The sequence below is a fragment of the Eurosta solidaginis genome, chromosome X, assembly GCF_040869045.1.
Source record: "Eurosta solidaginis isolate ZX-2024a chromosome X, ASM4086904v1, whole genome shotgun sequence".
Classification (NCBI taxonomy): domain Eukaryota; kingdom Metazoa; phylum Arthropoda; class Insecta; order Diptera; family Tephritidae; genus Eurosta; species Eurosta solidaginis.
This window is the reverse complement of record NC_090324.1, coordinates 205,803,876-205,816,631: the sequence shown is the minus strand read 5'-3', so window position 1 is coordinate 205,816,631 and position 12,756 is coordinate 205,803,876. Positions and strand designations below refer to the sequence as shown.

General features: G+C 35.1%; 1 protein-coding gene and 1 long non-coding RNA gene across 2 annotated transcripts in view; one reads left to right on the top strand and one right to left on the bottom strand.

Moving 5' to 3' along the window:
* The window catches only part of Gat (GABA transporter), a 1,840,468-nt gene that overhangs the window by 247,553 nt on the left and 1,580,159 nt on the right, over positions 1-12,756 (top strand). The gene's annotated exons all lie outside the window — the stretch shown is intronic.
* Positions 522-1,094, bottom strand: LOC137234539 (uncharacterized). Its single transcript, XR_010947814.1, has 3 exons — positions 983-1,094; positions 765-924; positions 522-546 (listed from the first exon to the last, which is right to left on the bottom strand). It is a non-coding gene; the product is annotated as an uncharacterized lncRNA (long non-coding RNA).

Below are 12,756 nucleotides of genomic sequence, written 5' to 3'. Positions count from 1 at the left end.
ATAGGTTTGTTTAAAGGCTTAACTAGTCTAGTCTCTGAGTTGAATTACTTGAAAATTGTGCATCTATCAAAAGAGAAAGATGTATATTTAGTTGCTATCAAGTTTTAAATAAAATTTCAATGTTTTGCACGTTATTAAATACCGATAGGTTATTAAATTGCATACTTCAACGCTCGAATTTGGTCTCCATTCTCTGTATAAAGGCAACATATGACCCAAAATGGCATCCTTGAAAACTGAAGTAACTTCGGCATCTGCTTGCTTTTTGACATCCGGTTCTTATCCTGAGCGACATAGCTTCTAGCTGCTTTATCATTTGAAGGTTTGTAATTCTCGTCAACTAACTGTGGTTCGTATACTATATACGGTTCGAAAGTAGCATCCATAATTGCATTTGGAGAATTGGAACAATCTGTCGAATTTTCGCTTATTTGCGATTCGTATACAATAAGTGCTTCACGATTTGAAGAGTTTGAGCAATCTGTTGACTTTTCATATACATCAGTATGTTCGTTAATCATGCCAGGATCACAATTTCCAACAGTTCTAAAAAGAAAAATATATATGATTGATAATCTAATCTAATCTATTTTCTATTATATACATCCCATTCCCGATCACACTGAGTATCACTGTACCAAATATTGTGGTAATTCTAACGCATCTTTTGATACCACTCATGAAATTTTTAGACGTGTAGTAATTGCGAAATGTAACAAAACCACTCAAGCCCATCGCGGCAATATACATAACCCTGTACTTACTTTCTTGAATCAGGATAGTCGTCTAAAAACTGCATTGCATTCATGTATTTCCAACTTTTTGTAGCACTTCCTGCGGCGCTCCCGGAAGGAGATAGCGCACAGCGCTTACGCCTTTTATAAGTGTCTCGCAGACTTTTCCACTTTTTACGACATGTTTCTCCTAAAAAGGATACTTAAACATATGAGAAGGACCCACAACCAAACATATAAATTCTTACCATCCAAGTTCAATGCTATGCCAATATTTTCAAATATCGACTGCTTTTTATTTAAATTTTTATAATCTGAAGAACCAAGATTATATAAACAATCGTTTTCCTTAACTTTTTCTATGGTATATTCACTTATATCCATTTTAATCGCGAATTTTTCTCAATTTTCAATTTTTATACAAAATTTTCACAAAATAATTTTACATAAACAGGTGATTTGACTATACTAAGGGTGACCATATGAAAGGACAAAGGAAGAGAGAAGAAGGAACTACACACAAAGAACTCACTGAACAACTTTATTATAGTCATGTAAATTAATTTATTCTAATCCACCGTGGTGTGATGGTAGCGTGCTCCGCCTATCACACCGTATGCCCTGGGTTCAACTCCCGGGCAAAGCAACATCAAAATTTTATAAATAAGATTTTTCAATTAGAAGAAAATTTTTCTAAGCGGGGTCGCCCCTCGGCAGTGTCTGGCAACCGCTCCGATTGTATTTCTGCCATGAAAACCTCTCAGTGAAAACTCATCTGCCTTGCAGATGCCATTCGGAGTCGGCATAAAACATGTAGGTCCCGTCCGGCCAATTTGTAGGGAAAAATCAAGAGGAGCACGACGCAAATTGGAAGAGAAGCTCGGCCTTAGATCTCTTCGGAGGTTATCGCGCCTTACATTTATTTTTTTTTTTATAATCCAGAGTTTGGAAATGTATGTTTGTGCTTTTTAAAGAACGAGATAAATGTAATTTTGGTTTAAATTTAATGTGAGCGTTGAAGCAAAAAATAAATATGGTCACCTTTGGCATAAATTGTCGTCATCGCCCGGCGGCGACGATAGAATTAAATCTATCTTCGCAAAATGACGTCGCGTAAATTCCGCTCTTGGCGTTCATTGTGTTCACCTTCATGTAATTATGGGGATTCTATTTTTGACAAGGCGATGTTCGTCGCGTTTATTTCGAGGCGTCAGGGCATTGTGTTTCAAGCTTTGTTCTTACTAGCCATTGCAATGTTAGCATCAGCACTCGGTTTAACAGTTGTATTGGTACAGGTACAGGAACGTTAACACCATCAGAATCATCAGCATTAACAGAATTAGTGCTGTTCTCAACAGCATTCGCTTTGTTGTTTGAAGCTGGAGTATTGTTCTTACTAGACATTGCAAAGTAAGCAGCAGTACTGGGGTTAACAGTTGTATTGGGAATATCAGCAGTATTAACAGGTGCTGTCAATCCTTTAGCATAAGACATTTGTGTATTGAAATCACGCGAGGGGGTGGCTACAAAAGTGTGTGGGAGTGTACACAAAAAGGCTTACTATTGTTATCAGCAGAAATTGGACTTGCATAAACAGGTGATCGGGCGAGCAAATGGCAATGTATACATGGCTGCATTAGTGTAGGTGAAATCGATATAGTATGAGGTTTCAGCGCGCAACTAATATTACCACTACTCAACGAGTTCGGATTACTGATAGAGCTGAAAACATTTTTTATTTTATTTATGCCATCAGCCATCAACTCCACACACCTTTTATTGTTTTTGTTACAGTCGTCTTAATTATCTTTAAAATGTTTTTTGATGACATTTTTTATATCAGCCATCTCCGCAAACAAATCCTTAAATTTAAGGTCCAAGGCAAGCATTGTGGACTCCAATGTAGCTTTATGGGATCCCGACACAGCGTCATAGGCGTTACAAAGCTTGCCGTAGGCATTTAGGCAATCCGCGCACATATAACTTAGGTGGCGGCTCTTTGTAAGCAAATTCACGTCGTACTCTGAAAAGTTGCCTTCACAGCAAGAACGATGGTAGACATTCTTGCAAAAGCCACCACAAGGCACAATAAGGGTATCCGAAAGCGAAAAATGCTTGTCGCACTTGGCACAATAATTATCCATTACATCAGATATCGTATTAGGAAAAATAAATAAATAAAAACTGGACGGAAAGAATAAAAAACAGAGAGCGAGATAAAACACGTCTGTTTAGCACGAACGCAACCTTCTACCTTCTAATATAATAAAATACATAAACACACATACACATATACATATTTTCTTACGACGGTTTTGAAGTTTGCTTTCCCATTTTATTTTCAATAATATATGTAAATACATTTTAAAAATAACTAAAAAAAATAGAAATTGTTTTTTTATTTGTATTCTATTGCCTACTGTACTACAATAATGATTTGGTAAAACACAAATACAAGCTACCTGCTAAGTGATTAGTAGGTTTGTTTACAAGAACATATATATATATATATGTATGTATGTTGTAGTTAAGTTGACCATGCATGCATACACAGGCAGGCGTTGGCTGTATACAATTGTAGCAAATACCTGCTGCAAGTAAATGTAAGCAAGTTGCTCGAGGTCAGGTCAGAAATCAGTTAATATATTTTGAACCACAAAATTCTCCAACTTAAAATAAAAAGAGTTTTTAGATGAAAGTGTATCGCATATTATATATATTTTCGAAAATATTCGTGGGGGAAAACAGTATGTAATAATTATTTAAAAATTCATTTTTATTCATTATTTAAATTTTTTTAAATTAAATATTTTTTTAACGCAGTTATAAAGCATATATTGTTACCTTCAAAATAAAATATAAATTAATAAGATACGACGAGTGGAACCAAAGGTGTATCATTTTGAATGTGGGCAAATTTTCTTACCCATCGAATCTGAGCCCATGCAGATCTCTGAAAAAAATTTTTTAGAGGAAATCCTGATTCAGGTGTTTGCGTATTTCGTGCGAACAACTTAAAAAAATCAAAATTATGAAATTTCAAAAGTTGTTCGATTTGTAAAATAATAACCCTGATACGAAATGAAAATATGTACATGCATACATTCATACATACCTACAAAACCTACGCCCGAAGTTAAATAACACAGCGAATGCTATGTACATATGTACGTACATATGTGTCGCATCATGTCTTAGTCTAAAGCAATTTGCGATCACAATTGACACCGAACAACCACTCGCACAAAATTTTTTGGTAAAAATGTTACTTTTGTTTAAACAATTCTGCTGATATAAGAAAGGAATCAAGTTTTTTTTATGCAAAACGAAGGCGGCCACCGTGGTGTGATGGTAGCGTGCTCGGCCTACCACACCGTATGTCCTGGGTTCGAACCCCGGGCAAAGCAACATCAAAATTTTAGAAATAAGGTTTTTCAATTAGAAGAAAATTTTTCTAAGTGGGGTCGCCCCTCGGCAGTGTTTGGCAAGCGCTCCGAGTGTATTTGTGCCATGCAAAGCTCTCAGTGAAAACTCATCTGTCTTGCAGATGCCGTTCGGAGTCGGCATAAATCATGTAGGTCCCGTCCGGCCAATTTGTACGAAAAATCAAGAGGAGCACGACACAAATTGGAAGAGAAGCTCGGCCTTAGATCTCTTCGGAGGTTATCGCGCCTTACATTTATTTATAAAACGAAGGCAAATATTTCAAAGTTGTATGGCAAAGAAGAAATATTCCAATCGATCCATCCGTTTTGAATTTATAGCTGTGTAAACAAAAATTTTATGATTTTTACTACAAAAATGAAGTTTTTAGACATTTTAGGCAATTTTTAGAATTTTTCTCTCCGTCAGAACGATCCCCGTACCTCAAAGAATATTCTAAAAAAAGAATTAGCGAAATCGGTCCAACCGTTCTCGAGAATCGCGCGTATTCCACAATACAGGGACTTATTTTTATATTATAGACTAGCTGACCCGTCGAACTTCAACCCGCCTAACAGCCGGTCCTTAAATTTTGTTTAATACCTTATCTGTTATTCGGGATACTGCAACAGCTAATAAGAAAAAAAAGAAAAGAGAGCGTTAATAAGTCAACAAATATATTATGTGAAAAATTTCCTTTTCCTTTAATAGTCACTAAAAAATTACAGTGAAATTTACAATTTTAGATTTCTTATTATGATAAGTATTTATTTTATTTTATTTTATTTTTACTTATTCTAAATTTTTTTTTCATTTTCATTGTAGTACTTTATGGTACACGATATTTTTTGTTTGATTACCTGGCGAGTAAACAAACAGAGCAGATGATTTTCCAACACAGGAACAGGCAACATACAATTGACCATGCGAGAAACATGGGTTTTCTAGATTATAGTCATAGCGAAAGCAAGCCGTACTGAACTGAAGTCGTTTAAACTCGAATGGTACGTCATTAGGAATCATTGGGATACGGGGTATCAAAACGTCCTCTCCCTTATACTTTCCTTTCAATATGGTTGCTTCTATTACGTTGTTCAGTGATTTTTTTTATCGCTAACTATGTGCCGTTACAAAGTCGCGGTTGGTTAATATCTCGCAACATTATAACTACACATCCAACTTTTAATTGAAGATTGTGAGGCGGCAAACCTTGCAAATCTTGTGAATTTAAAAATTCCGGTGGATAGTTCATGACAGGGCCGACGAGAGGGGAGGGGGAATGGGGGGATTCCCCCGGGCCCGGGGTTTCTGAGGGGGCCCGCGATTTAGATGTACTAAGAAATTTTTTATAATTCAAGAGAGTTTTTAATTGTTCCATGTGCAATTTTTAAGCCGAATTTCAAAAGCAACGAATATCTGCATTTCGTTTTAATTTCACTCGAAAACTAAAGGTTATTTTTCAGGCGAAATAAAAAATCTCGAAAAAAACTGATATTTTCTGAGAGGAAAATAAAAATTACCGTTATTTGTAATCAATGGATTAATGTAAATTAAAGTGAATGTGTAAATGCACACTATTCTGATATCACGCAGAATTGTGTTCACCATTCAGGTTCAGCATCCGATTCGACTATTGATAATGATTTTTTGCCTGGAACTTCGAACAGTGAGGAGACAATGAAAACATCAAACAAAAATGTATGTTTACATGAATCCGAAATCATAAAGTTTCGTGGTGACACTGATGAAGGTTTATCTTCAAAAATTCTTCCAACAATACCACCAGCTCTGTATCAAAGTCCAGATTATTTAAACAACTTCGACATCGGTACCGTGAATTATGAGTTTTTGCGATCTGAAGAAGTCAACGAAATAATTCGTCGAGGTCATCAAAAGTGCCTGTTATTTTTCGATGTGCTCGTCATGACGAGGCTTTTCCTACTTCATTTTTAAACAGAATCATGCAAAAAGGAGAGAAAGTGGAGCGTGACTGGTTGGTGTGGACTGCCAGTAGCAATGCTTTTTATTGCCTTCCATGTCGTCTGTTAAGCACCAATAATTTAAATTGACCTAAAATTTGTTGTCCTGGCGGATACTCGAAACTCCAGGTGTGGAAGAAGCTATACGATAAACTTCCATCACAGGAAAATACTCAAGATCACATTAAATGTTTTATTCAATGGCGATCTTTACAAAATCTAACTCAAAAGGAGGCTACGATTGATACACTTATCAATGAACAGCTAATCACTGAAACTCAAAAGTGGAAAGACATTTTATATAGAATGATTAAAAGAATGGACGCTATTTTATTTTTGGGTGAACGAAACAATGGGCATTTTTTGGGCATCTTAAAACTCATAAGCCATTAAAATCCGATACTTAGAGATCATTTTTTAGTTTTAGTTAAGATTTCACAACAGCAGCACAAACGTTTACAAGTTCACTATCTTTCCGCAGACATTCAGAACGAGTTTATAGAAATTTGTGCAAAGCATGTGAGGGAAACTATATTAGATCAAGGCAAGAAAGCTGATTTAATGTGCCATACTCTAGGTAAACATGAAATCCCACTAAAACATTGTCGTGCACAAGGGTACGATAACGGCGCGAATATGAAAGGAGCTTACAATGGAGCACAACGTTACATCCTCGACAAAAACTCGAATGCTGATTACTCGCCTTGTGCAACCCACAGTTTCAATGTATGTGGTGTTGATGCTGCAGAATGTTGTATGACTGCAACTACTTTCATCGGAGTTGTAAAAAAATGTTTTACTATTTTCAGCAGCCTTCCACAGCGATGGGACATCCTCAGACGAGCAGGATGGCGTAGAAGGTCGCATGGGGTCATAACAAATCATGCCCCAGATGGTCGGGCTTGGTCTCGGAACGTACCGGATCTGTATACGGCAAAGGACCATCTACTTGATAACACTCTCTAAAGTCTTCTGGGAGTGTCCTTATCGCTACAACAACAACAACATGGGACATCCTCAAAAAAAAAATGTACCGAGTTCTCTTCAAAATCTTTCAGACACTAGGTGGTCGTCTAGAATTGAGGCAATCATGACCATTCGCAAACCATGTTCCAAAATTAACACAAGCAATAAACGCATTAATTAAGCTAAATTTTACTGCACAAGCATACGGAGATATTACATCAACAAGTTCGAATGTATCTTGCTGTCCTAAATTTAGTCCAAAATACTGACTAGCATTAATGAAAAAACGTGGTCCTCCAAGCTAAAGACGTCACCATAGCTGTTTAGGTCCGACATCTAGATGCCTTATTAGCTGATTTGAAGTTAATCAGGAACCAATGGGAAACAATTTTAAACGAATGCAAAACAGTTGCTATTCCATTGAACATTTCGCCAAAGTATCCGGACATTCGAAAGAGAAAACCAAAAAGAATTTTGAAGATAATGGAAATGAAATGATTACGGATGATCCAGAGTCTGATTTAAAAAGCTTACAACGGAGCACAACGTTACATCCTCGACAAAAACTCGAATGCTGATTACTCGCCTTGTGCAACCCACAGTTTCAATGTATGTGGTGTTGATGCTGCAGAATGTTGTATGACTGCAACTACTTTCATCGGAGTTGTAAAAAAATGTTTTACTATTTTCAGCAGCCTTCCACAGCGATGGGACATCCGCAGACGAGCAGGATGGCGTAGAAGGTCGCATGGGGTCATAACAAATCATGCCCCAGATGGTCGGGCTTGGTCTCGGAACGTACCGGATCTGTATACGACAAAGGACCATCTACTTGATAACACTCTCTAAGGCCTTCTGGGAGTGTTCTTATCGCTACAACAACAACAACATGGGACATCCTCAAAAAAAAAAAAAAAAATGTACCGAGTTCTCTTCAAAATCTTTCAGACACTAGGTGGTCGTCTAGAATTGAGGCAATCATGACCATTCGCAAACCATGTTCCAAAATTAACACAAGCAATAAACGCATTAATTAAGCTAAATTTTACTGCACAAGCATACGGAGATATTACATCAACAAGTTCGAATGTATCTTGCTGTCCTAAATTTGGTCCAAAATACTGACTAGAATTAATGAAACAACGTGGTCCTCCAAGCTAAAGACGTCACCATAGCTGTTTAGGTCCGACATCTAGATGCCTTATTAGCTGATTTGAAGTTAATCAGGAACCAATGGGAAACAATTTTAAACGAATGCAAAACAGTTGCTATTCCATTGAACATTTCGCCAAAGTATCCGGACATTCGAAAGAGAAAACCAAAAAGAATTTTGAAGATAATGGAAATGAAATGATTACGGATGATCCAGAGTCTGATTTAAAAAAAAAAATACATTCTTGGTGATCGCTGATTCGGTAATACTGGCATTACTGAGCGATTTGCAGCTATGAGAAATTTGAACGAGACGTTTTCCTTTTTGTGGCAATTTGAAGACATATATGAAAATACGGTTTGGGCGAGCGGTGCAAAATTTTTCGAAAAATACAAGTCGGATGTTTCTCAAAGCTTAGAATGCGAAATAATTCACTTTAAACACATTTTCGAAGCAAATTTTGATAAAGGTCTGTCACCATTGGAATTGCTAAATGCCATCTATGTTCAAAATCTATATACAATTTTCCCGAACATTTGTGTTGCTTTACGTATTTTTGCTCTATAAATGTCGCTATAGCTAGTGCAGAACGTTCTTTCAACGTCCTTGTAAAAATCAAAAGCTTTCATAAATCGTGTTCCTCTCAAGAGCGAGTTTCAGGACTTACCACGCTTTGCGGTGAATCCGTTTTGGCAAGACAGTTAAATTTTGATATTATTATAACCTTCTATATTGAATAATTAAAATTTATAATCATCATTATATTTATCAGAAATGTTCTAATATGTTACCAAATGTATAATTAAAAGAGATGTTTGTGGATTTTTTTGTTGTTGGGCCAATATTTTAAATTTATGTGTTGATATTTATTGAGCTTTACGGCCGATTTCAAATTATAAGCCAAAACGCTGAGTTTTCCTTTTTCTCCTATGAATTTCGGTGCTATTTTGCACCTTCTTCAGGGAGCCTAGTTTATTTTACAAAATATAAAACAATTACAAAATATTCAACAATTTCACATTAAAATTTCGCTTATATACATATAACATTAAATTATAACATATAAACAAACAACATTGAAAACAATTCAGAATTTACAAATAATAACTTTCGACTACTTCTGTGCGCATACATGTTTATTCTCTGAAATCGCTGTTGAATAATGGGTCTATCGCAATATGCCAGTAAATGTTTCTTTCTTTTCAGTTTCTCTTAGAAAACATAATAATTGAAATTCAATAATTATAAGCCGGTGTTAAGCTCATGAATTCTTAAATATAAGCGCAATTTATGTTGTCCACATCTTTAAAATTGACAGCATCTTATATTCGGGTTTTTGTTCTTCTTTCTACGTGTAGTATTCGTACATTTGTAAAGTCGGCTGAATGTTTGTTGTTTGTAAGGTGGTCAGCTAAAGCTGTATTCGTTTTGTTATTTCTCGCGTCTGCTTTGTGCTCATTGACTCGAATTCCCAATGCACGCTTTGTTGTACAAATGTATATTTTGTTGCAGTTTTCGCCAACTTTACCATTGCATTTTATTTCGTATATGACATTGTGTTGTTTTTCTTTGTCTATTTTGTCTTTTGTTTGTGTAAATATTTTACTTAGGGTACAGTGCGGTTTGTATGCAAAGCTTGTGTTGTTGTTGTTCATAATTTTGTTTAATGTGTTGTTGTCCGTTAAGCCGGGTATATATGTGAGTCCTGTGTACACTTTATTTTCCCGTTCTTGGTTTTTTTCCATAGTTCTGTGTTCCTGTTCTAATTTATTAATTGTTGTTTGTATGAACATTTCAATCACTGTATTAGGGTATCCATTTTTGAATAGGATATTTTTTATTTTCCTCTCGTTGTCTATTCTGAACTCCTGGCCGCTTAGGGTGAAAATTTTGTTAATAAGGTTTACAGCGGTATTTTTCTTCTAGAATGGTAATTTATCATTCTGGAGGAAGCTATGGATTTACAGTACCAATTCGTTTTGAGTTTGATGTTTTCTCTTATAATTTCGATGTCTAGAAAGGATAATTTTTGGTTCTTTTCTTTTTCTGTCGTGAACTGGATTTTTTTATGTTGTGCGTTCAGTGTTTTGAGAATGTCTTCCACGTCTTGGATTTTTGCAATAGCTGATATATCGTCTACATATTTTTCTATGTATTTGATATATATGTCACAGGATTTCAGTTCAGTAATGCTGTCGTCTATAACTTTAACAATTGTTTTTGTTTTGAATGGTCTATAATTTTATCTAACACGATATCTGCCACCGTGGGTGATAAGGGATTTCCCATTGGCATACCAAAAACTTTTTGATAAAGGGTTCCATCGAATATAAAGTAATTGTTGTCGCGTAGGCAAAACTCTAAAAAATTTTGAAACTGAGGTCTGGTTAGTGTTGTGTGTTCCTCTAATGTTTTCCATTGATGCATAATGGTGTGGATTGCTAATTGTGTGGGTATATTGGTAAAGAGAGATATCACATCAAACGATACCAGGATTTCGTCATCTTCTATCTCTATATTTTTTAATTTTTCTTTCACTTGGAACGCATTTTGGACGTTATACCTGTTTCATACGACTTCTTTCAGTGTGTGGCCTATGTATTTCGAAAGGCTGTAACAATGTACATTGACGGACGACGATATCGGACGAAGGGGGGTATTTTCTTTATGTATCTTTTGGACGCCATACAGTCTAGGTGCTACTGCCGCAGTGCAAGCGAGTTGTGTCTTCTGTTTGAGGTTTATGTTCTTTTCTTTATAGATATCGTTCACATTGTTATTGTTTTTCCTTTGTAACTGATGTGTCGGATCCATCCGTATTGGCTAAACGAGCATGGCAACAACAGCACACTGGCAGGTGCAACCCTGCTGCCCACTTAACACACCATACACTAACACTAACACGTTCACACACATAAATTGTCACACCACACATATACATTAATATATAAACACAATCACAATCTTGTAAAACTTTGTACGATACAGTCGATCTTGGCGCGCAATCGCAACATATTTAAATATACCAAATTTGTTATTTAACCCATTTCCTTGGTCATCCATTTTTTTTTTGTCTTGCGGATTTGATTCGATCGTTTGAGTGCAAGGTGTGCATGAACAGTGCATAAAAGGGCTAAAATTATCTATGGTCCATCAAGCCGTAAAGAAAGGCACCTATGGACAGTGAAAACAAAAAAAAAACAATACAGTCCACACAAAAAAAAATAAATAAATAACAAAATATTATACAAAAGCCCAAGTGCAAAATAGTTAAGTGCACTAACAAAAAAAATCATAAAATACATACATTGAACATAAAAAATTAATAAATCAAAAGATCGGGCGCGGTGCAAAATAATTACATGAACAAAATATACGCGGAAAATCACATAACATAAAACAAAACAGAACGGGCGCGAAAACTGCAAAAATATAGAATAAAACATACCTACATATATATGTGCATAAATACAGGTTGAAACTAAGAAACAAAAAATATATATATTTTACTGCAACAGTGGGAACAAATGAGAATAAAAAAAAAAAAAATTATTAAAAATCTGCAAAACACAATATTTTAAAAATTGTTATTAAACGTTTAAAAAATTAAATTGAGGGTTAAATATAATTCCGGGCGTGTATTTATAACACAAAAAAAAAAAAAAAAAAAATTACCCTAAAACTTACTTAAAACGTAATACCAACAACACAGGTACCCACTCTAACCCCCTAATGTATTGTGGTAAGTTGTATCTAAACAGTTATAAAATTGCCTTAGTGGAAAAAAGAAAAGAAAAAAGAAAAATTCTCAAAACGAAATAATATACACTACAGGCTAATGCTTATTTTCTTGTGCTAGCACAATAGCAAATCTAAAAGACCGCTATAATTGCAAGTATATACTTGCCAATATTATCCCGCAATTCCCCGCCTTTCAAAAAAGAGCTCGCAGCAGGATTGCTTAACCAAAACAATATATATATATATATATATATAAGTATAAAAAATTAATTGCGGCAAAAAGTAGGATTTGTATTATATCATATATACATATCACATACTTCTATATTACATATACAAATATAAATTTATCGTTCCGTTGTTTGCACCCAAAAAGAACATAATATACATATTTTGATCTACATTATATCTAAACATATGGTAAAATAAACTATTGAGCCCATATACAAATCATACACATATAGATCCATAATAAAGGACAAAATACCAAAAAAAAACCCATCTACTGCTTATTTTTCTTATTGCTAAGCGCAACTTAATCTCCATAAAACAAAAACAAATTAACATTCAAGTTTTCACTTGCAAATTTATCCCGCAATACCCCCTCTGCTTGCGTCTCTTAACATATCCATAAGACAAGCAAAGGCAGGATTGTGTAAACTAAATAAGCAGTAGGCACAGGAAAAAGGAAAAATAATAAGCACTTTACTTTACCTACTTATTATTTAAATACATATATTAAAAAGCATATTAAGGGTAA